We start from the raw sequence: 27,753 nt of genomic DNA on the forward strand, positions 1-27,753 counted from the left end.
AGATTTCCTTTCATTTAAAGCTGAGAAACAGTCAATAATGCAACTTGAGTGACAGTTACCTGATTTTTCTGTTGTATGACTATTATAATTTAAAATAACAGAGCAGATAGTGCCCTTTACATCCACAGACACACCCCAGCTGTCACTGACCATTTTATGCCTTAACGGCCCAGTGAACTTTACTCAACCTCCCAGCACCATGCAGCCATTTGAGTTTTAGCACTGTGTCATAAAAACTGCATCGACTCTGGATGGAGGATGGTGCCTTTTGCTTTTTAATCCTTATGGGCCAAATCAATGTGTTTTGTTACAGCTCCTTATCGGTTCGGGGCAGAAGTCGGTTTTAAGGCTTCGGAGGCGGTTTATAGCCCTGCCTATGGTCTGAATGGACGTGAGGCGAGTGGCGGAAGGGGGGATTCTCCATTAGAAGAGCAATAAAACTCAATAATCTTCCCATCGGAGTGCAGTATTGCCACAGGCTAAACACAGACAGGCAGCGTAATTAACTCTAAGCAGCCTTCACAACTGCATAGATCTCTTTAAATAGAGGAGCTAATGGCTATTGGGCGCTGATCTGATTTTGCCATTGGGACCTGATGGAATTGCGCTCGGGAGGTATAGGAGAATTTGAAAGTGGTGAGGAGAGGGAAAATGAAGAGAAATTGGGTGGGAGCCAATTATGATTCCTGCAGGATGCAATGCTGACAATGAATTGAGCAGACTCGAGTCACTTGCTTCAGATCGTCAATGAAACAAACATTCATCACTGTAACTGATAGATGGAGTTTGTAAGCTGAGAGGTGCCAATTAGTTTTTATTTTATTAACTTTTGATGTAATTATTTTGGTTCATCATTTTACCTCTATTCACAAAGTTCACTTTCCTTTGTGCCTGAAGGAAAGACAATTTTGTTTAAGATGTATTTTGGAGCAAAATGTGTCGTTTCTAGCTTCTCAAGGCTGGTTATTATCTGGTCAGAGATGGTCATTAGTTGTTTTTCCAAAACATGGCTACCAGTCATGTTGGTTTTGTCAGCAGGGCAATTGCTAACAAGATCAATTTAATATCTCAGTTTTTTCTCCTAGACAGCATGAGATCAGCTAGATGGCAAATGGAATCTAATGTCAACAATTGTCCCTCAGAAAATTGTTCACATTTTCACAAAATTGGCTCCCAGAATATTTTATTGTATAAATATCTGAATATACAATAGTCATTGCCAAAAGCGCATTTTTCTCAGCTTTTTGTTAAAATTGTTGCTTTGTATTATTACATTTACCCATATTCAAGTGTTGATAAAAAAAGAAGGAATGAAGCTAGAATTTTTTTTTTTTTAAACATCTAAGCGATGTTGGGTGAAGTCACTTCTTGTTGACGTTCAAAGTATTGTCAAACAAAACGGAGGCTAGCTCGACCCTCCCTCCTCATCCCGTCCCCTCCCCTTCCCTTCCGTGCTTCCTGAAACAGTCATGAACCATTTAGAAAAACCAAACTGGATTTACCCACCTGTCTGTCAAAAACAGAGCCACCTGAATGTCGGATTGGAAGCCCTTCTGCCGGCGGAGTTCTCGCCACCTTTTGAACGCTTTTCTGATGTCAATTCTCGTCTCTTTGGTCGTGTGTCGGCCATATCAAAATTCTCAAGAATATACATTTTTAACATTAGTCTTTGTCGTTGTCTAAGACATCTCTCCTCTAGCTAACTTCCCTCTTCATGGTTCTCTCTCCTCCATTCCCCACACGCCCTCTTCATGTGCATGCGCACTAACCCCCTAACCCCCAAATCATTCTTGTCGGTTATTGGCTGGAACACTGTTTGTTGTGTTTCGTGGTCCAGGCTGGGCCAGTTTGTTTTTCTTGCCGTTTATGGAGCCTGGGCTGTTTTACAGTGTGTTCAGGGGACAGGCAGCTAGCGGATAGTGAGGAGATCTTTGCTGTATGTGACAAAAAATGTTTTGGCCTAAAAAACGAGTGACATCGCTTAGAGCACCTTTAAGTAGAGGCTCAGTTCAAATTGTCAATGACTACATTTGGACCGGATTCAGAATGATGATAAAAACATAGATGGAGTAGATCGAGTCAACCATCTCCCCTAAAGCTTTACAATCCTATTTCTCATTGTGGGTCGACATTTCATTCGTAGGCATTTTTGATTCTTGATTACATGTGCATAAGCGATACTTCTATCACTTGTTTCTGTTTTCTATCACTTTTTTCTGTTTCTGCATTATTATTTACGATTATCTGTAACAGCACCCTCTACAGCATAACAGTGAAAACATGGATTGCCGTAAAAACTCGTCAATGGCGGGGCAGCTTTGTGTAAAAAATGATGGAAAATTTCGTCAAGTTAATGATCAGAATCATTAGGTCAGCTGTAGGCTGTCTATGGTTGCCAGGTAACTGAGCACAGTTATATAAAATTCAATTGATATGCGGTCGCAAATGTGTGTATATCAGCTGTTTTATAACTGCTTTGAATGTTCCTCATGCAATCAGATTTTACAGCTCAGGAATATCTCTTTTTTCATGATCAAAGCACAGCAAGGTGTTGTAGGGCAGTTTTCAGATGAAATCAGCATTACAAATCATTTTTAATTACAGAACATGTATATCCTCTGTACAATTCCTGAGAACTGTGTTTCACACTGGGCAATGTTCCCTTCACCTGTCTGTGATGTTATTTTAAAAGGGAAATATTGGGGACAGCTCATGTTCATTCCACTTCAAATATGTTCAGATACTTTCAGTGGTGACAATATTCCACAGTAAGTGCACAAAGGTCTTAAAAAATGGCAGAAAATGCCTGCTTACCCCCAAGCTCAGTTGCACTAGTGAGTTCCTCAGTATTTTTCATGCCAGGCATTTCAGGGCTGGTGTAGACTGCTATTTCAGAACGTATCTTCATTCAGTTTTGTCGTGAATTGCATTAACGCCATAGGAAGATAAAGCCATGTAATGGTGCATAAAGCGATGCAGATACGTTCATTAACCCGAGGGTCGGTCCTGAAAAGAGAACAGCCCGTTATCTAATGATGGTATTGTTCTACTTGAAGGCTGGGGCTGTTGTTTGTTGTTTAGCATTATTCACTGGAGCGTACATCCTTTTTTTTCTTCTTTACAGGCAATTTCTTCCCATCGCAGCTGCAAATAGCAGGGGCTAATTCAGAGAAACGTGAGGCGTGTTCAAGCCATGATATTGTAATTTCCTCACATGCATTCTTACACATGTTTATATTCTGAATATTATATAGCTCTGTTACAAAAATCCAAGTGAGCTTCCTTTCTGTCGATCAACAGTACATGGGCAGCTGCCTTCTGAGAGTCTGTTCAGACAGGATTTGTTCTCGCTTTAAAAACAGTTAGACAGAATGCAATGATGTTGAATAGAGGGCATTGGTAGGCATATTGACCCTTGTGAACAAGAAGTGCACTTAATTGTATTGAATGTGCACTTGTAGTGTACTTCAAATCTTAAAAGTGTATTTGGTCACACTTTATGTTAGGTTGAATGATATAAACATTTTATATTGAATTAAATATAACTTTCGTTATGATTTTGACATTGTGATTTGTGTTCTAGGATTGGCTTCTTTGTGAAGGTACTACGGGTGTTCGATTCCTGTTTTTTTGGAGTCGACTCAGATTCCCGACTCTAATGTTGGAGTCGACTCCTCGACTCCATTTGCTTTTAATCAAAATAGGGTCAGGATTAAAAAATATAAGATAGCAGTTCTTATTACACATTTAATGTGTTTTCCCCCTCCTAAAAGTTTTAAAAAGTACAACACAAAACACTATACTTTTTATTTATACAACATACTTTTACGGTCTAATTTAGACACATGATGGCATTATATTGAAATGATGAATGTCAATGTTGTTCTATAGAAAATACAAGCGTTCCTTATTTTGAAGACAGAAGTGGAACATCCTTTTATTATTGAAATGTTTAATAAAAAGAAGAGGTACGTGTAATTGAATTATCTGATCTCTTGCACCAATCACAACTAATTGACTGGTTTGAGGCACTCACCACATCACGTCTTTACTGGGAGTCGATACTAGGAGTCGGTTCCTGTCCTGGAGTCGATTCCGACACTAGAGCTATTGAGAGTCGAGGAATCGACTCTTTTGGAGTCTACACCCCTTCACTAGAAGGTACCCTAGAAGTCATCATACTTATGGAGCCTACCTAGACCAGCTCTAGCACCAGATTCATGGCCTTGGAGGTCTTAAAATGCGCACTAGCTCGCTAGGTTTTGAAACAAACTCACGTTCTCCAGTGAGGAAGAGCCCTGAGGAACCAAGCAGTTGTTGTAGGTCCTGGCTATGTAGTTAGCTTAGTGACAGGGCAGCTGATCTGATTAGAGTCTGTTTGCTTGACCTCTATACCTCTCTAATGTATTCCTCAGTGAAGTGTCTTAGATTGAGAGCGTGTGTTGGCATAGCTGCATAATACGGAGCAGAGCTGTGCGCCCGCACGCACACACAGATGTGTTGTTTGATTATGAAATTAAGAGCCTCTCCCCAGCTGCTGGACTTTTATTTGCCAGGGCAACTCTTTGATTGACTGAAGATTGATTTGATGGATAGGAGCAGTCATGGCAGGTAACTAACAGAATCGGGCCTTTTGATGGGATGATTGACAGTTTTTTTAAATGCCGATGACTGATGAATTGTTTGACTGGAGATTAGATTCTGGTATGCATACCTGGAAAGTTTCTCCAGACCAATTCAATTTTTTTTTTCTTTGGCATTGATCACACACCCTCCAACGTTTATATGCATTACTGTTTAAAAAATGAATACTTTATTATTTCAGCAAGGATGCATTAAATTGATCAAAAATACAGTAAATTGTACTTGTACAATTTTTTTTAAACAAAAGCATTATAAAATTTGGTCACACTTTATTTAAGGGTCCTCACTATTAACTAACGGTAACACTTTACTTGAAGGGGTGTGCATAAGACTGACATGACAGCTTCATAACCATGACATGACACATGAATATGAAGGTTTTATGCATGTTAATGACAATTGTCATTAAGTGTCATTCCCTCAGTTATGTCCTTTATAATGCAAAGATGACATTGTTTGAGATGTCTTTGTTATGACAACTTGACATTACCAAGACAAAATAACCTGTCATAAATATGTCATAAACATGGCATAGCAGATTAGTCATCGAACTTAAGAAACTACTTAGCTTTATGGGTTAACATTACATTATATTTCTGACCACTTTATTTTCCAGTGGTACAAATTGAATTTGTCATTAAAATGTCATTAAGTGTTAATACTCTGTCAAATTATTTTATAACAGTGTCATGAATATTTTTCTTGACCTCAACTACAGTGATACGAATTTAATTTGTCATTAAAATGTCATTAAGTGTTAATACTGTCAAATTATTTGATAACTAATACTGGAATACTGGGGGGAAAAATGTGGTCAGAAATATATTCATGACACAGTTATAATGGCCTCATGACAGCCAATGTCAAAACCAAACACATTACAGTTTAATGTAATGTTAAACCATAAAGCTAAGTAGTTTATTAAGTTTGATGATTAATCTGCTATGTCATGTTTATGACACATTTATGACAAGTTATGATGTATTGGTTTATGTCAAGTTGTCATAACAAAGACATCTCAAACAATGTCATCTTTGCATTAAAAAATACATAATTGAGCGAATGACACTTAATGACAATTGTCATTAACATGCATTAAACCATGTGTCATGTCATGATTATGAAGCTGTCATGTCAGTCTTACACACACCCCTTCAAGTAAAGTGTTACCATAAGGACTGATAAACAGACAATATCCTAGAAATATGCATGATAATAAGCAACTAGTTATTAGTGAGAATTGGACCCTAAACTAAAATGTTGCCTAAAATTTAAATAAATGCTGTTCTTTGAACTTTCTATTTATCAAAGAATCCTGACAAAATGTATCATGCATGTTTTCAACATTGATAATAATAAGAAAGCATTTCTTATTGTTATCATAAGAAAGCATATTGAGCTGAAAATCAGCATATTAGAATGATTTCTGAAGGACCATGTGACGGAAGAATGGATTAATGATGCTGAAAATTCAGTTTAGCCATCACAGAAAGATATTACATTTTAAAAATATATTCAAACAGAAAACAGTTATTTTAAATTGTAATAATATTGTCCAGTATTACTGTTTTCTTTGCTGTATTTTTGATCAAAATAAATCCAGCCTCGGTGAGCAAAGGTATATAATGTCATCATATCTCAAACTTGAACACACTGCACTGTGTGAATGGAATCATATTTCACGGCTACTTGTCCCTTGTTTTTTTAATTTTTTTATTTATTTTTTTACAGAAAATGAGCTTGACTGTTAAATCATTCAGAATTCAAGCTGCTATTGCAAACTGTTGTTTTAATATAACAACTTGAGAGTCAGTCCTGCTAATGAAAATGGTTATCAGTCCAAACACTTTCTGTGTGAACGTAGCTTTTGGCCGAGACACTCTACCTCATTACGGTAATCTCCTCAGGGCAATAGTCTACCTGTCCCCCCACACTGTGGAGAGATATCGTTTCCCCCAGGCTTTAATGACTCTTCCATTATTTTCCACTCTGGTCTCGTAATGACCCCTTATGCTGTTTGGACACAAACTGGAGTGACAGCACTGCAATTGAGAGTCACAGGAGACTTCGAATAACCGCACTCCACCTCAACTTCACAGGCCACAGATCCCCATCACGTCCCTCCCACAGCAACTGTGTCCTGTGATCAGTCTTGGAATTTCGACTGGAATTTAAAGCTCATGTGATCCACAGCACCACATTCAGAATGTCAGGTATTCAGATATTCAATTTCTATAGAGCTGGTAAGTCCCGCCCATCCGTAAAACCCCACTGGACCTCTAGGTTGAAAAATCGTCAATGCAAGTGAATGGGAGAAAATAATTATTTTCTAGTCCCGTTTGAATTGTGCCATGAATGTGAACATATGTTGTCTGTGAATTTTTTATATAATTTTTCATGTTACGAGTTTGACCATATATTATATGATTCTTTGGCTAGCAGTTGTGGAAAAGACATAACGAGAAAGACTACATGTCGCCTATGTGACGTCACCCCATAACACATTTCCCTCCACTTGTCAAATCACGGTGCTAATGCTGCGATAATCTATGGAGACAGATCGAGATGCCTGTGTGTTTTGTACCCAAATGTCACCATTCAAACCAAATGGGCTGTTCTGTCTTCAGATTCCCGTCAAAAGCAGCGAAGAGTTGTAGTCCACAAAGTGCTCTCACACAAAGGCTAACCGTATCAAACTTCTACCCGCTAAATTGTAGCATTCTTCACACGAAAAATTATATTAAAAATTCACAGACAACATATGTTCACATTCATGGCAAAATTCAAACGGGACCAGAAAATAATTATTTTCTCACATTCACTTGCATTGACGATTTTTCAACCTAGAGGTCAGCGGAAGGGGCGGGACTTACCAGCTCTATAGCATTCCAGTGGTCTGTTGATATGGACTTGATGTTCAGCCCATTGTTTTAGATGTGTTTTTACTGTAGCATCTTGTGTCTAAATATGCCACATTGTTCAGTGCTATAACCCTTGTGAAAGAAGCACACTTTAGTATACTTTTAAAAGAGTACTTATTATGCAAGTAATATATTTTAAAAGAATATACTTAAGTGTGAACTGAATGCAATGTTTTCATACTTAAAGGATTAGTTCACTCCAGAATGAAAATTTCCTGATAATTTACTCACCCCCATGTCATCAAATGATGTTCATGTCTTTCTTTCATCAGTCGAAAAGAAATGAAGGTTTTTGAGGAAAACATTCCAGGATTTGTCTCCATATAGTGGACTGAGACCAACGGTTTGAAGGTCCAAATTGCAGTTTCAATGCAGCTTTAAAGGGCTCAACATGATCCCAGCCGAGGAATAAGAGTCTTATCGAGTCTTATCTAGCGAAACGATTGGAAATAAAAAATAAATAAAAGAAATAATATACTTTTTGACCACAAATGCTCATCCTGCACTAGCTCTGTGATGCATGTCCACGACTACATGCATTACGTAATCACCAACTTCAAACTTGTCTGACATCGATGTTTTACGGGTTTTTTTTGTAACGGCTGTTTAACGTAGTCTTTGCACGTTCGCTTTGTAAACACTGGGTCGGTACTTCCGTCTACGTCACGCGTGACCTTTCAACGTGATTATGCAATGCGTGAAGTCATGGATGCGCATCGCAGAGCTTGTGCAAGACGAGCATTTGTGGTTAAAAAGTTCATGCATTCTTTTTTTTTGTTGAAAATGGCTGATCATTTTTTATTTTTGATGCTCTTTCCTACCCATAGCAGACTTGCTAACTAGCTTAACTGGAAGCCATGATAATTTTATTGCAAACCTGTATGACTTTTCGAAGCACCAGACAACATTGAACCCCACTGGCTTTCATTGGATGAACAGAAAACTTTCTTCAAAATATCTTCTCAGTAGGGTTGCCAACTGTCCCGAATTAGCCGGGACGTCCCGAATTTTGGGTCTAATTTATTTGTCCCGTACGGGACCTCCCTTGTCCCGATTAAATAGACTGCTACACTGATCTAACCACTGACTGATACAACCAACAGCAAGACGACACTTGAGAATGATCACGAGACCGCATCATCCAATCACAGCCCACACTCAGGCGCATCAGACCATAACGAATATCAAATTATTGTTTGATTTGCGAACAGAATCCTCTGCTGTCTAGTCGCTCCCGGTTCGATCCGGAGGTTCCGGACTCGCGCTAACGGCAAATCCCTTTCACTGTCCGCCCGGGTTTTGATTTCGGCAAATCAGTTTGGTGAATTCAAACATGATTATTGTTCATGAGTCCAACATATAAAGAACTGTAAAGAACCACGATTGTCCCGCATTTTTCTTTTCTGAAGTTGGCAACCCTACTTCTCAGTGAGAATTCCTTGGTCAACCAGCATTTCTATGGTGGTCTCCTGCTATGCCAGCACCAAACCAGCGCTAACCAGCCTTGACTAGCATTCACTCAGTTGCCATACTATAAGCATTGCGAATCCCCCTTTCATTTTTCTACAAGTGGTCTGTCTCCTCCTCCTCCTACCGTCTCTGGCCTGCACGCTGATCACGCTTTCTCAGCTGGAGCTCTGAGATGTGCTATCCTCAGTTCAACAGGCTCTTGTTGTAGGTAGGAGGACACAATATGTCTCTGCATAGAGAAAAACAGTGAGATAAAGCACGTTTAATTTACAGCCAAACAGACGTGTGAGTCAGAGCTACGTGTTGAAGGGACGACATCCCGCAGAGCACAGATGCTGTATCTACTCATGATTTGTTCACCACACGGCCCTGAGTTTGACCTTTTCTCCACTCAACCTCAATCAATATCAATGATCTTGTTAAGTTGCATCCAAACAATCTGAAGTGCTTTTAAAAGCACAAGTTTAAGTGCTGGAAATGTTCCTTTTGATTTGTGACTCATTTTCTATGTTAGTTTTTAGCACCGTAGGCGTGTACAGATACATTGAGTTCACCCTTGCACTCGAGTTACATTGTAGCCTCAGTTTATGTAATATTTTATGTACAATAGAAGCTGCATATTAATGTGGTAGGTATATAAGGTTGAACATCTGTCTTACAGATGTTCTGTTTATCACCTTGTGTTTCAGGTTTCAGAGAGGTTGAAAGTAAAGGTTTCTCGGTGATTACTCAGCAGTCACGTCTTCTTGCCATCATAGATCTTCCAGGACGCATTCTGGTGAGTCATCAGTAGAGTTTTATATTTTAGCATTTGAAATATTATTATAAAGGCCTATACACATAGTTTTTTTTTTTCCGATGAAACCCAGTGAAGCATCAAACTAACCCTGACGCCATGATGTGCACTGGTCAACCGTTGTGAGATTCAAACCTTTCAACTTTGAAACCATTGGCTCCTGATCTTTTGAAGCACCACTAAAGACTATACTATAGACATTTTTAATAATTATATGGGCAGTGTAGGGGTAAAATATTAGCAAGAAAGAAGTCTGATTTTGTGCATCTAAATACAATAAGGTGCAAAAATGGTGGGTGCATTAAAATTGTTGTAGTATTTTGCATTATTTTTAATCTAATGACAATGAGATCATTTAGGTTTTGCAAGTTTTTCCTCTCAAAATTGAGACAATCATTGCAGCACTGTCATTGTGGAAATCGCAGAAATGCAAAATGAACCAGTCTCTCTCTGTGAAATGGCACCTGTGACTAAAATGGATGGACACATGAGATTATTTCCAAAATTTGTTATGTTTTGGTGGCTTACTGCAAGGAATAGTTCCAACTCATTTCCAAAAGCATTTTTGCAAAAATAATATTACGTTGCTACTAGTTTCAAAGTGAAATGTCCAGTGAGAGGTGCTAAAAAGTGCTGCTTCAATTTTCTCCGAAACAGATAAACATGACTGTGACGTTGTTATTTTATTATGTGGATTCATGCATGTATCGCGGCAGTTCGGGAATGAAATGTCTGGTGGGTGGCGCTAAAAGGTTAATGTACTATCACATTTGAAAGCAACGTACCATCTACACCAAACTCTATCCTTTAGAAAACATATTTGCCGAAGCAACCATGCCACTTTACCTGGTTTTGCTCAGCTTTGAGCACTTTTGGGACTCATAACTGAACACTGGACCAGGTGCGCTATAGAGCAAGTTTACTATGTCAGAAAAACCATACATATGGAGTTGGATATGTGATGCAAATATCAAAATGTATTAGTTTACATATCATGTACTATGGTAAAAGTGTTTTGAGGTGATAGTATTGTGTAATGAACTGTGCAATGACCCTCCTAGAAAATCCAGATTGCTGGTCACCAGCATAAGGTATGTTTTATGAGATGCTGGTTTGTTGATCCCCATCATTGGAAGCGGGAAAGCTGGTGGATAAGCAAACCAGCTCGGTTTTGCTTGAGAACAGCATGACTATGCTAGTCCACCAGCTTGACCAGGACTATTCCAGCTTTAACCAACATAAACCAGCTTGGACCAACATGGATTTTTCAGCAGGGGAGACTTCATTAATTGATCTGCCTCTGTAATCATAATTTGTGTAAAAAGGAATACAAGTTTTTGGTGTTTCAAAGCCACTTGTGTTCATTTCAGCTGGAAACTGCAGTGAATTGTATGTATAGTGAGCCTGGGTTGAATATTTCACATATCAGGTTGAATTTTTCACATTGCCACATGGAGAAAAAACATTATTTAGCCATTTTAGATAGTAGAAATTCTTCTGATTGTTGAATTTTTTTTAAAGACACGCAAGTCATGGCGGATATTTTGTCTGTTTGATTTTGCACTTTAGTTACATCAGTGTGGATCAGATAATCATTCTTACAGTTTGATGTTCATTTTAAAGTTGTTGATCAGTGATTTATTTGGCAAGTGTATTTGTATGATCCTTTTTTTGCAATTTTTCTGTGAAATTTGCCTGACTTTTTGCACATTCAACTCAAAGACTATTTTGTAGTGTATGTTCACTCTTTACTGTGCATACTTCTTTTCTTAGCAGCCCTGCCGTGATACTATCTCCAAATCTTTTCATGTCGAGGTCAAAGCATGACAGGTGATATGTGTTGAAGCTCTGACATGAGTCATGCAGAAGGGACTTAACACCTTCCAATGAAGATTAAAAAGCAATACCATGTCAGTACAGCAAATGTTAAATAAAGCCACGTTTTATTTGCTCAGAATCAAGCTCGGCATCATCATTCCTTAAGTGGTTGTCAGGGAAAGAAATCACTGCAGTGCTAAAGCCCTAAACAACTCACATAAATGTTATGTTTTCAGCATCTAAAGGGCAGAGATGCAAACATATTTGCTTTTATATCCACAAACAAACAATCCCTTGCATTTGTAACTGGAACATTTAAGAGGGTGCATTAGCCGAGCTCATGAAATATTGATTGTTACGCATTATTTAGTTTTATCTGTGATAATGGGTGCTTTGCTATCAGGCTCTGTAGAGGATCTGTTTGGTCTCCGGTCAAGCCGGGTTCATGTTACATCCACTGTCAGGCAAAAGCAGATATCGAAATGTTCAGCACTGATGTATTAGAAGCTGACCGTTCATCTAAAATGTGTTGTGTTTTTTTCCATTAAAAAGAACACCGTGATTTTGTCCTTGAACACCACACTCTGATGTTTCGAGAGTGTGTAGGCAGGTTGCTAGAGAATTAGCGTGTGTGGAGGTTGTGCAGACCACAGCCCATGGCCTACAATTGGCTTTGAGGAGGCTGAGGAACAATAAAGGGCTCCTGAGAGGGGGCAGAGAACCCTGCTGACATGCAGCTTACACCGCCACGCATTTATATGCTGGTCCAGGTCGGTCTGTGTGGGTTAGTGCTGGTAATGCAAGATCATCCTCTGAACAATACAAATTTTCTCTGGGAACCAGAAAGGACCAATTTTTTTTTTTTTTACCAGGAAGACCATGCTGTTTACACATACTGAAAAAGTTGTGATGAATTCTGTCTTGCTGGTTCCCAGAGGTAAATGTTATTGCTCAGAGCTTACTCCTCCAGCTGAGGAGACTTGGAGTTATTTTTCATACAAGTATCACCTTTATCCCAGGTTTATATCTTAGAAATAAAAATAGACAACTGAGACAATCAAATTATGTGGACCGCATAACACAGATCATTTGACTTGGAAGAATTTGATGACATGTAAATGTTTGAGTTCTCTGTCTTTCAGGGCCATATGAAATCTGTTTTATTTTTTCCCAAATTATTATTATAATTTTTTTTTTAATTTCAAATGTTCTGTAATCCTTTTTTTTCCCCATTTTAATTTTTCTGGATTCCGTTTGACTGATTTTAGTAATAAAAATGTATGTCTAATTAATTGAAGTAAGGAAACTTGTACAACTTATACAACTAATGAAATCTGTTTGGTGTACTGAATATTTGTTATAATGTAAAATGCATATGTAAAAAATTCAATATTTTATATAATTTAAAATTAAATAGTATTAATTTAATACATTTACCCCCGGCTTCACAGACAAGGCTTAAGCTAGTCTCAGACTAAAATGCATGTTTGAGATGTTTTAACTGAAAGCAACTTGCACTGACAAATCTTAAAATATGTCACTGCTATTGTTTAATCTCAAGATGCACACCAGTAATTATTTCTAAGGCACGTTTATAAAAGCCACTTAAATGCCTGAATTGAACTAAGTGAAACCGGGCCTTTATATAAGCAATATTGAGTATTATTTGTCTGATAAAAATAACTGTTGGGATCTAGCCAAAAATATTAATACATTAAAACATGTATAAAATGTAATATTTAATAATAAAAAATTAAGAGTATACAGTAAGTATAAGTAACCATTATTCAATTTTTTGTATTGTTTTTAGTATTATTTTCCTTTCAAAAACAACCGCCAACATAATCTGATTGCTATATTGGATATTTAACAACAATTTATTAAAAGTTCAGCAAACATGAGAATTAGTCCCCTGTGAAATTTGGCAAATTCCATTTTTATGACTGGATTTCGCAATTCTGTCCGCTTTTTCCGCATTGTGATAATCATAAGGCCCTAGACTTTTGCAGACAATGTTTAGATTTCTTCTATAACTCAAAAGGAGAAATGATTATTATTATTATTACATGTGTCTGGCAAAAATAGCAACCAGCCTCACAAATGTAAAGTGTCTGCACATGTGCCTGGAATTCACTCACCGTTGGGCTGTTTCTTTTAATAACTACATGAAGACGAAGATGGAAAATGACAATAAAATCAACAGAAGATTGTGTAAACAATAAAACAATGAATATGCAAGCAGGTGCTGGTCGGAAGGTATCTCAAATTTGAAAGAATATAAAGTTGATGCAACTCCTGAGGAAAATGTAATTGCACAAATGGCTCAGGAGATTTGGAGTAAGTTTTAATAAGTATCAACTTTATCTGCAGGTTCCTCCTAAAATTCCTAAGAAGAAATAAAATAGAAACAACTGAGACAGTTTTGTTTAGTAAGCAAGAACTTTGTTGAGTTCAATCTCTGACTTTTCTTTGTGGACAATGTTGAAATTGTTTTAAAGGAACTTTAAAGGAGAAACATGAGATTATTGGGGATTTCCATTTATTTTAAATTCTATCATAGAGAAACCATCAAGATAGTTAAGAAGCTTATTGAGCACGAGTTTCTTGACGTCCAATTGTAGCCTGACCTCGGCCTGCTCTGACCTTTAACCCCCACCTGTGAGTCAGCAGACCTTCTTGCTCTCCCACGAGGTGTACTGCGAATGCAAGAAAAGCCATAAAATGGACCAAATAAATCATGTTCAGTCTCAAAACCCTTAGGGTTCAAAAGAGGATATGCTTTTTTGGGGTGTTTTATAGCCATTTCAGGAACTTTTATCCCAGTCTCCCTCTGTACACCCTGTGTTAATACCTGGTGGTGCTCTCTTTCAACGCCGAATTGGATTGCTTAGGCCTTCGGCACCAAACTCGGATAAGCGTGGCAGATGCAAGCTGTAAAGACTGTCCCAGGGCCGTGCTGGTGTGGAGCAGAGCGGTCTCTGACAGAATGAGAGATTGCACTAGCTAGTTCAGATGAGCCTACTGGAGATCACTTTGTTTTGAAGGGCTGTGAAGAGGAGGGGAACGCACTGTGATTCATGCTCCCCTAATGGAAAGCTCTCAGTGCCATGGAGTACACACTTTAGTACAACACACTCACACTTTTTCATCCACACGCACAAAAAAACCTCTTCTTGTCCCCCCGAGAAAGTAGAAGAGTATAGGGGAACCATTGGTGAAAATGCTGCCGGCCTGATCTTATGACACCCTGTTAACCTATACCTTCTGAAAATAGATAGGGGCCCGCTGGGATTTGGCTGCTGCTGTCATCCTTTATCATAATTTGATGAAATTTTGCACCGTTAGCCTGAAATGCATCTCTGATCAAATTATAGTTCAAACAGAGTGTCTTATGCAAATGTCTTCGAAAAAAGAGACAGAAGCAGATGCCTTTCTAGCCGTTCCAGGTCAATTTATGGGGCTTTCAGCCGTGACTTAGTGGAAGGAGTGTTCCCTCCTCTTTCTCTCACATAATTGAAGAACAAACTCCTCGAAGCGTTTGACTGGCATATGATCTCTCAGAGAGTTTTCGAACTTGAACTCAGACTCCTTTAAAGCGAACTGAACCGAGTCGAGGGGTCAAGGCTTGGCTAATTAGCTTTGACAGTCTGGTTGATGCCGTGACTAATTATGAGGTTAAAAGTATCTTTTAAAAAATGTCTTCCTTCAGTTTTATGCAAAAAGGTTAAATGAAATTGACAAAATCACAACAGCAATAAATGCGTAATGGTTTTTACGCATTTGGAAAACACTTTATCCTTTGTGTTGCTAATGGCTTTCCATGTAGCAGCTGCGCCACAGAAACACATATTACTGTTGTATAATCGTTTTCTATTATCCCTATTAATTTATTATTATTATTAATAATAATAATAATAATTTATTTTATTGAGTTTGTAATAGAAATTTTTGATTTTCATTGATTGCAGTATGAATCTCCATTTGCAGTAAGACTTTGAAATAATATTATAGCTGACTTGTGTTTCTGAACTAATGTGAACACTGTGAGACAAAGGGGAACCTCTGACCCCTTGGGATCAGAGGTGGTCCCATTTGGGACTTCTGAGTTTGTAGGAATAAACTCAGAAGAATTAGATCACTAGAAAACCTGTCCTTCTATAGATAAGAGCCAGCCTGTAAGAGACCTTGGAAAAGATATAAAGGCTCTGTTTCTTCCTCCCTCGTTGTCGCACTTGTTTCACAGACTGTACTTTTGACTTCTGTGTGGCAACTGGGCCTTCTTGCAAGAATAAATACTTTTAAAAGACGATTAAAAGACGAGTATATAAAGATGATTTATATACCAATACAAACAATTTAAAAATAACAGCAAATACAACAACATATGGTCAGATATAAGGTCAGAACCCGTAAAAGTGCATAGAAATGTTGGTTCATGTTTTAGTCCAGTGAATTAGGTTTTGTTTTAAAGAGGGCTGTCTATTTTAGCACTGATATATGATTTTTTTCATTAGAAAACACATCACACCCAGTTCTCAGTAATGTATCCTCAAACACAAGGTGGCATCCAAAAAAGCTTTCATATCTGGTTTTCCTGCTAATGCTAACTGGCTCCTCTGAGATCCAGCAAAATCCTTCAACATCTGAGCTGAAGTATGTGTGTGTGTGTTATTGATGTGTAGTGGTGAAAGTGAGTTAGAGATGCTGTTTGTAAATGAGAGATGACAGTGTGAGACATGACAGCTCCCTCTCGGTTTTTATCCTGTTCGTATTTTTATGTGCAAACAGGTTCATGAATAATGCAAAGGCAGGTTAAATGATGTCACAGATGCAGAATAAGCTCAGTGTTTGTTATTAAAATGCATGTGCTGTTTCCGTGAACGTGGGTGTGTTTACTGTGAGGGGAAGTGAGTGCGTGAAGCCTCCTGCTATTTTGTGGGCAATGAAACTGGGAGACGGATATGCCTTGGTTGGCTAGAGAGATCGAGAAGATTTAAAGAGGCGAGTTAGTCTCAGCAGCCAGAGAAGTAGCGTCTGAGTATTTAGATAGATAGTCAACCCAAAATCGGGGTGAAAATAATATTGGCAGCTTCTCGTTGGCGTTCCCCTTCTCACAACACAACCTGCTTTTTATGTTCCTAGTTGAAAGGCCAGGCTGCTTGCGCAAACCCCCAGATTCAAAACACATGTTGTTATGTAGGAGCGGTTTCAGCTTTTCTTTGTGGAAAATGAATACATAAGGATATGGATTTGGATCTGCTCAGGTTGAGATGGAAAGTCACATGACCTTCAAGACTGCAGACTCATTCTTATACAATAGTCTTTTTAAACAGCTTGTGAATGTATGTATTGACTTTTGCTGTGAAGCCCATGTAGTCTGATTGGATCTTGCACCACACCATCTGGGACCAGAACAAAAGAAATTCCTCGTAAGTGGTCATGATTAATTCTCAGAAGGTCACAACAGACGTCCAGCAGTGCCACAGCCTCAGACGTGATACGTGAGTATGCCTTTCCAAAGCCTCCACAGCCACAGTAAGAGGTCGCATTAACTGAATTTTTTTTTTTTAGCACTGATGGAAAAATCTGAATGCCGTCCGTCATTTTGACAGATACACCGAGGGTGATCTGATTGTAACTTGTAATTGTTATTCTCACTACTGTCCACTTGGTGGCGAGTGCGCTCTTGCTGACTTTCAAGAATGGCTTTTCTGAATTACATGACATTGTTTACAAGCTGTTTTACGGTCTATGTTTTATTGACGTCTTTATGCGTATGAGAGCGATTGCATGATAGACATGATACGGATTTCGGTAAGTTGGGCTGTATCTTTCAACGTATTTTCTGATGTTCATACATGTTTATTTCGTTCTGTAACTTAGTTAAGAGGAAGGGAGGGTCGCGTTGACTCGCACTTCGCTTGAACTGAGGCGCTAGTGATCTCTCGCGCCAAAACTGCATTTATTGTTTGAATTGACCGAATTTGAAAGCTGAGACTTTTTTTCATATCAAAAGTAACAAAGCACAAAGCTTATTGCGATTTATTGGACAAATATTCATGATGAAACCTGAAAAGTGACCCACAGTCTCTGTTTAGGCTATAATGCACAATCTAGCCTATGCTGATCGTCCGTGAATGAAAATTAAAATGTGAACAAAAACAGCCTATGAAATGGCTTATTATCATTAAAATATGAAAATTAAAACGACGGGCAATAATAGATTATGACTATGGAGTTATTGTGCCATAGTTAAACAAAAAAATCCATATTTTTGCAAACAAACTCGATCTGCTTTGCAAAGGAAAACTCGACTCGCAAACAAACAGAAAGCAATGTGCAAGTATAAAGGTAAATTTGAGCGAAAATGCAGTGGAGTAACAAATATGTATTGTGTTTTACAAATATAAATAAATGAGCCTAGATAATATTTCACAAATAAATACAAACCATCCTACAAACTGCATGTAACCTTTGAACAAATACCAAATAGAGCATACAAATGCATATCTGTCTGTTATGATTGTGTGACACTTGGCTTTTTATGAGATCTCTCGGCTCGATATTCTCACAAATGTGTAACAAATACCAAATAGAGCATACAAATGCATATCTGTCTGTTATGATTGTGTGACACTTGGCTTTTTATGAGATCTCTCGGCTCGATATTCTCACAAATGTGTCCAGGCAGATTTTCTCACAAATGCAGTTGAGCAACATCCTCTTCTAAAACAGTAGATGGCGCTAAGATAGGGGATTAATTTAGCGCTAGTCTCCCGGGAGAAGCACTGATTTGAAACTTGCCTTTGCCAGAGCTGAGGAAAATGACCGGTGAACGGTTGTGTTTCTGTCTTACTTTATCTATAATTAACCTTTTTAAGGTTTTCTTTTGCAAAATGTTATTACATATCTAGACAGAAATCCACATTAGCACTTAGTGGCACTTCACTCTCTCTAGGATAGGGGAATCTAAGCTGAAAGCTCTGCCATCATATGTTGCACCTTCGACGTTTCCGTAACAACATCGAAAGCTCAGCCAAGATGGATGAACAGTTGATCATAGCTGTACAGGCTGCTGTACTGTAAACATAGCTGTTTTTTATTTCTCATCTCCACAAATATCAAAGGCTGAAAATCCATTTATCCTTTGCTGAAACTTCTTTGTCTTCATGGAGTTTTCCACACGTTTTTTTTAGATTCAACATGTGAACGGCTCCTAAAATAGCAATGATTTGCTTTTGTTAAAGAATGCATGAAACGGAAGTTGCAACTTACACTTTGGAACTTGATTTTGTCCATGGGAAATTGATTAAATGGTTAGATGGTTGTGGTTTGCTATTGGTCGATCTCATGTGAGTGACAGGTTGTCCCGCCCTCGCGCCAATAAACACATCATCAGAGAAGAGATGTCGCTGCAAGAGGAAGTTATTTATATTAAAGATTATGAGGGCACATGAATTAAAAAAAAGTAATGATGTGCACGGATAAATCATTTAAAACGAACACTGCAATATCCCATTAATAAATTATATTTTTCCATTATGATTTCATGACTTTAAAACTATTGGTTAGGTTTAGAGTAGAGTTTAGTGTATGTTATTTTCAAACACGATATAGAATTTACCTTTACATTTCCAAACTGCCACGATATATATACAACAGAAAACTATAATTAAATGTTGCAGATAAAACTGAACGTGCTTTAAGTGCAACTTACTGGACTTTAAAAGAGTTGTGAAATATGCAAGAAGCAACGTAATATCATTTTGCAGAAAGGTCGCCGTTGGCACTGTTTTGCAGTTATTGATACGATGACTGTTCTGACCTTTAATCCCCCAGCAATAAGGGTTAAAGGTCACATTTCGCTGATGAAAGGGATGTTGAGCTAATGGATGGCTTCACCACAGAAATTTCTCACACCCCTCAGCTACATGTGACCTTTAACCCTTTATTTGTGGGGCGTGAGAAGGTCAGAAGAATCATCGTGCCAATATATAATAACAGACACAAACTATCTCCATCTGTCATATTGAGCACATGCTCAGTGTTTTCATCTTCATCCCTGACAGTGTTTCATCTGGAAACATCTGAGAATTTTCCAGGCCTGGAAACTTTATAGAAAATTCATATATTGAATGTTTTTGTAATTATTCCAGGCCTGGAAACTTTATAGAAAATTCATATATTGAATGTTTTTGTAATTATGCTCAGCTTGTAGATATTTCATCCACTCGTAACTGCACTTTGTATGGAAGCTTGTTTCTGGCACGGAATAAAACAATTTAAAAGATAATTGACTTTTGATCTCACAATTCAGACTTTTTTTTCCCCTCACAATTACGAGTTATAGAGTCCCCCTCAGACTTTATAACTCGCAATTTAGAGCTTATATCACGCAATTCTGACTTTATAACTCGCAATTGCGAGTTTATATCGCGCAATTCTGAGATGAAAAGGCAGAACTGCGAGATGCAAACTCGCAATTGTGAGAAAAAAGTCAGAATTGCGAGATAAAGTCACTTTTACCTTTTTAATTTTGTATTCGCTGCCAGAAACAAGCTTCCATAACTTTGTGAGTGAAGTTTCTGTTAGATAATTTATAGATATCTATATCCAGTCATCATTACTGGATAATTCATGGAATATTCTGGAAGTGAGAACCCTGCACTGGCCAATCAGCTGCTGAGCTCTCATAATACCTCCCCCAACACCATGGCAACATGTTTGGTAACTATGGTCAACATTTCAAGAAGCGGCCTTCTTAATTAGTGTAATTAGCCCAATCAGTAAGAGACATAAGGATAAAGAGCACATTCTTTTCTTTATATCGAAGCTGTTTGCTTAATGAGACGTTTTCTCTCGTTTAAGAGAGAATAATAAGACTCTGGTGTGGACGTGTGGGTGTATGAAGAACTGATTAAGTTCACTCAGCAGAGTGCAGGCGGAGGTAAGATGCTGTCTATGTTATTTCAGTCATGTCTGAGCTCTCAGATACAGTCGCAGTTCGGGATGCCAGAAGCTGACGCTGCGTTTGTGTGAAACTCTATTTAGAAAAGCTGTCTGGAGCCGGAGATTGGGGTGACCGCAGGCCAAAGAGAGACAGCACTTAGTAAAATTTGCTAACCCGTAAGCCCACCTCTCCTGCGTCTCATCCTGCACTTGTCAGGACTAAATAAATTGTCGCTTTTCCATCAGCTTTATGTGTGTCAGTATCGATCATTTTCGCTCACACCCACAACAACACCTCATAGTCCTCACGCTATCTTCTGTTCCCATCAGCCACGGAGAGCGCAGGCAAAGCACAATGGCACTTGTTTTGGAGACTTTTTGACCTCTTGACCTGTGTAAATCCTCTGTGGTGGACTAGGTATTATATTTCTTGTTGTTTTGTAGTGGTCGTGTCAAAGCCGTCCGTCCTGACGGCGCTCGTGAGTTTGTTCACACTCAGAGAAGAGGATTAGGGAGTGTTTTTACTGCAGGTTGGCATTGTTAACATGGTTTCCTTCCTACACCACTCCATGACTCATAAAATGTGCTGGTGTCTGTATTCTGGGAGAGAGGAAGACTGATGAAGAGAAAGTTTGTGAATAAATTCAAATGGCAGATGTCACGCAGAGTGTTTTAGTGGATAGAGTAGGGGACAACAGAGGAAACGCTCCAGATGATTCAGTTTTATCCCTCACACAATGGCTAAACCAGAGCTTAGTCCTTAAATGCTAATCTCTGGGTTTCTACAGACATTATTTTTCAGTGAATTTGTCACAGAGATTGTGATATTTTGTTCACAAGGATTAGAATATGCAGCTGTCGTATGCGCCACTCATGTGCAATGCAGGTTTTGTGACATTTCAGGATTCATTTAGCATGCTGTGTTCTCTCCATTATGGTCTTACTATTTGTTAATCCCAAAATCAAAAGAGAAATTGTATTTTTATTACTTTTTCATGGTGAATTTATGATTTTCTTTTTTTGTATTACGTAACAAGAATTGGATGTGTAGATGTAAAATCTTTAAAATAGATTTTAGATGTTATCTAATATTTAATATTTTTGCATTATTTTTTCCTAAATTTCTATATGGGTTCAGTTTTAATGGTTTAATTAAAAATGAATAATTTAAAAAATGCCTAACTTTGATTTTATTAATCTATTAATCTAAAACATTTTTATTAATCTTTTCAAATGTAACAATTATATTAAAACATGTGTGATAAATTGTATTATTATTACTTTGAGAAGTACATTCTATTCTACAAGAGTTATATATTTCTGTCATAATTTCTTCAAGTAAAATGAAACTTTTAGTTTGGCGGGTTGTAGAATAATTGTGGGATAATTTAAATCACAAATCATTTATACATCAGGATACTATTTGCACTGTATATAATGTATGCTGATTAAAATAAAAATAATTGCATTACAGTAATATTTAATGAGAATCTAATTATATAATTATCATTGAAAATAATAAAACATTGTAAATCTTTGAGAGTATTGAGAAGTACAAAAAACTCTGTTATGATAATGCAGGGTTTTTTGTGTGTGTGTGCAAAGTTATGAAAATAGTTTTCCCAAAAGTGGGTTTATTTTCTTAATGAGATGTTTGGGTAAAATATGAAATACTATAAAAAGTAACCAAAAGGGCCAAAAAAGAGACATATTTATGTAGCCACTGTGTACTGTATAAGGTGAAGTGATTCATCAGTTGTAGTGTGTGCGTGTGTGTGTGTGTGTGTGTGTGTGTGTGTGTGTGTGTGTGTGTGTGTGTGTGTGTGTGTGTGTGTGTGGCCTAAACAGTTGTTAGAGAAACCCAATGCCCCCCCCCCCCCCCCCCATCCCATGTAAAGGACTCCCCTTGGTGTGATAGATTAGTATTGTCTCACTCCATGGTGTCTTGGTTTACCGCCACACCTCCCAGTTCCACCCCCCAGGCTTCTCCAGTGACCTTTACTTCCTTAATGAGGAGAAAACACGAGGTGTTAACTTATCAAACATTCATTTGGCTGTCATCTTATCCTGAGCACAACTGCAGAAAGCTTGAGGAAGTTTATTGTCAAAGAAGAATGACCATCTCTGATAGTAACAATACAAATATTGGTGAATTAATACATATAAATGCATGGTGCGACCTGATGTCTCAGTTGTGATTAGAATAGATTGTTTGGTAGATTGGATTAATTGGCTAATATTTTGACTCTGTTTATACTATGTTTTGGTGAATGATTACGAGTTGTCTACTTGTAACATTGTAACTTGGTGCAAGTTTGACACTAAACATTCAAAGTGCAGACAATGATTACCAGACAATTCACATGATGTATGCAATGTTTGCGTTGCATTGACATACAACTTCACATATAAGTGATTTTAACACCTTTTACTTCTCAAACAGTGTCTTTTAGAGTACAAAACATGAGATGTATAAAACTATCAAACTTTATGGTAACACTTCACTTTAAGATGGCACAGTTACACGTACTATAGTAATAAGAGTAAATGATGCATAATCACAAGTAACTAACCCTAAACAAACCTAACCCTAACTCAATAGTAAGTGCATGTAGTTAATTAATGTTACTCAGTACTTATTTGTGTAATTACACTGTAACAACAACACCTTAAAATAAAGGGTTACACTTTATTTTAAGGTGTCATTGTTACAGTGTAATTATATACTTAAGTACTGAGTAATATTAAGCAACTACATGTACTTACTATAGGGTTAGGGTAGGATTAGGATTTGGTAGAGGGTTAAAGTGTTACCAAATAAAGTGTAACCAACTTTATTAAGCCATCTTTAATGCTTCTTTTTATTTTGTTGTTGTTATTATTAGCATTATTAACTGAGTTTTAATTGATTATAAATCAAATATTTACAATTATGCATTTGGCAGACGCTTTTATCCAAAGCGACTTACATTGCATTTCAAGGTACACATTTACATTCTTATCAGTTCTTGCTTTCGCTGGGAATCGAACCCATGACCTTGGCGCTGCAAGCACCAACGCTCTACTGTTTGCTGTTAAAGCTAGCAAGAAATATGCTTTATTAATAAAATAAATAATAAATGAAAAAATATTACGCTGTTTTTAATGTTTTTTAGTATGTACAGAACCCATAAGGGTACATGGGGATGGGAAAAAAGATGAGATGAGATGAGATGGGAATAAAAAATTATTTTCCTCCAATCTCATGTTTTTTCCATCACCCTTAGGGGCTCCATAGATATGTTGCTTCACATGTTATCATTGTGAAACGGTATATGTAGAACTTTAAAATGGGCCTTTAGATTAATGTATGCTGATGGACTGCAAAATAAAACCAGGAACATTTTGATTTCATATCTTTATCCAGTTTGTTCTTTTCTGATAACAAATACAGTAATGGCCAAAAATCATGACTGGCCTAGGAAAATGTACATCATCACCGTTCACCCTTTATTCAAATATTTGGTAAAGGTGTTGTGAGCATATTGCATAGTTGTGCTTAAGATTCAATTGTTTTATTTGTAAAAACGAAATGAAACATGCCAAATTGTGCAGACATGATTTTTGAACAAATGCAAAAACAAGAGCGAACCAGTGAATTATTAATAACTGATTATGTTGTAGTCAGTGAATGCTTTTTCCTGTAGCTGTATCGCAGACAGCAACATAGTGTCGGCCCAGATCCGGCCCACATCTGGTATACACGTTGAATCCACATGTACCAGATGTGGCCCGGATCTGGGCCGACACTATGGCTGCGTTCACACTGCAGGGCTTAATGCTCAATTCCGATTTTTTGAAAAAATGTGATTTTTTTGCAAGGCCGTTCACATTTCCAATTAAATGCGACCTTTTGTGATCTCCTGTGTGAACGTGAAATGACCCAGAAGTGACCCGCATGCGCAGAAGAGTACTCAACGGTCAATGACGTCACTTGTTGTTTGCGGAAGTAGCTAAACATGGATGTCAACAGTGGAGCTCGTTTAGCGATATTAAAGTTATTTTCCCAATGGAACAATTATAATCTTCCGTGTTTATCTTCTCATTCCTGCCTACTTCAACGCAGAATTATGACGTTTGTCGCGTATCAATAACGTGCGGGTCGGATACATGCGACCTGGCCGTTCAGACTGAAGTCGCATTTCAAAAGATCGGATACGTATCGGATTTGGACCACATACCCAAGTGGCCTGGGTCGCATTTGAAAAGATCGGATCTGTGTCGTTCAGACTGTCATGAAAAGATCAGATACAGGTCGCATAGGGGCAAAAAAATCGGAATTGGGTCGTTTCAGCCTGCAGTGTGAACGTAGCCTATGTTGTTGTCTGCGATGCTTTTTTTCCCCTCAAACAATTTTTACCAGATAAACACTTAAACCAAATTTAGTACTTTGTTCTTCCCTCATATTTGAAATATTTTCCCAATATTTTGATGGTTTTAATTGAACTCGTAGGGTCATTAAAAACAATTATCCCCTCTGGACTTCACTTCTTGTCTCTACTGTATATTCCAACCTTCTCTGGAAGTGTGTCAGTCATTGAAATCACAATTCTCTTAGATATACTGATTACAGCGTAGAGATGATGTGTTTGATTAAGAGACTCTCCAGCCCATCTGCTGCGATAAGAGCTTCTAATGAGAGCCTGTAGAAATCTGAATGACAAAACAAGCCAGTTCATTGTCTGATAAGAATGCTTGATTACACCGGCTCGCGGCGTCTGTCTGTTCTGCGGGATCATGTCGCTGGTCAGAGGAGAGGCAAAGCTTCCCAGACTCCTGCATTCCTGCACAACCCATCTTTTGTCATGCAGCAGCAGTTATTTGGAAGGTGACACCCTTCCCCCCTCTTTCTCCCAAGTACATGCCAGTCATCTTTCATTAAAGGAAGAGAGGGAGGAACGGAGGAGGAGTGAGAGTGAATGAGCCAGCGGAGGTCAGGGCATTTAGTAAATCAGGTGTAGCAGAGGCTCACAAAGAAGGGTTTACTGTCATGGAGAAGTCAGCAGCAGCGAAGTAACTTAAAAAGCAATTACAATATAGTTTAGAGCAGAAAGAGAGATTTGGGGGAAAGACAGAGCAAAGGAGCGAGGCTGAGAGATGCCTTTGATCCGCAAACCTGCCGTGGCATGCTAGCGGAGAGGTGGAGGGAAAGAGGGAGGAGTTTTGCTCTCCTTCCCTCTCAGACACACATGAACCCACACAGGTAGAGCGGTTCAAAGTTTGCCACTCGTGATTTATATCAGCTCAAAATCTCATGCATGTCGGGCACTGTAACTTCATTCAGCTGTCAGACCGTCGTCAAAGCGCGCCGGACAGAAGACGAGAAAGGGCGAGAGAGAGAGAGAGAGGGAGAGCTGGCCTTGGCGCTGAGCAGAGGTGAAGATAAGTGCGTTCTTTCTCCCGCTTTCAGCTCTATGAATGCAGGCTTTGTGTATGTGGCTCCTTTTTCTTACTCTGTTTTTCTCCCTGGTGATATGAGTCTGTCTTCTATTGTAGCATGAGGTATTGTCCCACTTTTTCTTCTTTCTCTCCACTGTGTAAAAGTTGCAGTGTTTGTATGGTGCGCAGATACTTTACTGCACTTTACAGGAAAGACGAGTGAAGAGTGAAGGTTGGTTTGGGGTTAGTTGATAGAATATACACCGGCTGTACAGTATCAAATCTTTCCAGTCTGTGGAATGTCCCCATAAAACATGGAAACCCATCGTGTGTGTGTGTGTGTGTGTGTGTGTGTGTGTGTGTGTGTGTGTGTGTGTGTGTGCGCGCAATGGGTGTGTGGTGTTTGCTGAGGTGAAGTCCTTTATGTGTGTGTGAGGGGGGTGGGGTTGCACTTTAGGGAGAGTATTATTAGATACATTTCACAAAGAATATATAAAGTTTGGAATCATTCAAAATGTAAAATGTTTTTATGCTCACCAAGACTATTTATTTGGTCAAAAATACAGTAAAAATAGCAGTATTTTAAAATATTATTACCATTTTAAAATAACTGTTTTCTATTTTAATATAATTTAAAAGGTATTTTATTCTTGTGATCAAAGCTGTATTTTTAGCATCATAACTCCAGTCTTCAGTGTCACATGATCCTTCAGTGATCATTCTAATTATGCTGATTTGGTGCATCAAGAAACATTCTTTTTTTTAAAAAAATTTTTTATATTAAAACAGAAAACAGTTCTCTTGAATATTTCTGTTTTACCGTATTTTTGTTCAAATAAATGCAGTCTAGGTGAGCAGAGGAGACTTCCTTCTAAAGCATTAAACATCTTGTCTTGTCTATGGGAAGTCCCCATAAAACATGAAAACACAACGTCTCTCTCTCTCTGTGTGTGTGTGTGTGTGTGTGTGTGTGTGTGTGTGTAATGACTTGGTCAAGAAAGCAGGTTAGTCTTACCCTGTCAGCCAGTGTGACAATTTGAATGGAAAAAGTTTTAGACAATGGCTTAATGATTTACATTTTAATTATCTTTAGCTGTGTGGACTTTTGTCATGTGACTTCTCACTGTCTCGTTTTACTTAAAAAGAGGTTTGAGGTCAGCCTGGATTTCCTCACTGAGATTGTAATGCAAATAACTGCAGAAGGAAGCTCATCTTTATCACTTTAGATTGACTTCTTCTGAACTTAGAGTTGACCTCTCTCATCTGTTGTTTTGTAGTATAGATACATTTTAAAATCAAAAAGCTTTTTGTAGAAAGCAGTTTGCTGATGAACCCTTCAGAGTTGATCAATGTTCCGTTCTAGGATTTCTGATGTTGCTTTAATGCAGACAAAAAAAGTAAATGAATATAAATGAATGATTGGACATCTCTATCTGGAGTGATTGTCAGTGTGGAGCTGAAGCGGGGAGGAATATGCAGTGCTGATCAATTTTTGAGACAAGGGCCGTATCCTTGAACAGTGCAGAGATTTGAATTTTACAGCGGCTCCAAACACAGTCGCAAAACTAATGTGTTTCCAAACATACTGAAGCCCACTAGGTTGTACATTATTTTTTATCTTGTTTTCTTAAGACAATAAAAAAAAGATGTCATGCAAAAACATAACAAATCTTGAGCAAACCATGAATAACTTGAAGAAAAAAAATAACAGCAATACACAGCTTCTCACAACTAACT

The 27,753-nt window shown here is 38.0% G+C and overlaps 1 protein-coding gene across 13 annotated transcripts in view; it reads left to right on the forward strand.

Annotated features, from left to right (window-relative positions):
- Positions 1 to 27,753, forward strand: part of large2 (LARGE xylosyl- and glucuronyltransferase 2) — a 112,154-nt gene that overhangs the window by 58,571 nt on the left and 25,830 nt on the right. For 5 of the 13 annotated variants that reach the window (XM_079874382.1, XM_079874393.1, XM_079874381.1 and 2 more), the window contains one exon: positions 9,725 to 9,813. The exons of 6 other annotated variants lie outside the window; for them this stretch is intronic. The gene's annotated coding sequence lies outside the window, so the exon portion shown is untranslated. Of the gene's footprint in view, positions 1 to 9,724; positions 9,814 to 25,794; positions 26,024 to 27,753 lie in introns of those variants that run through there. 2 more of the 13 variants (XM_079874392.1, XM_079874388.1) reach the window with 2 other exon arrangements.

The sequence above is a fragment of the Squalius cephalus genome, assembly GCF_949319135.1.
Source record: "Squalius cephalus genome assembly, chromosome: 6".
Classification (NCBI taxonomy): Eukaryota; Metazoa; Chordata; class Actinopteri; order Cypriniformes; family Leuciscidae; genus Squalius; species Squalius cephalus.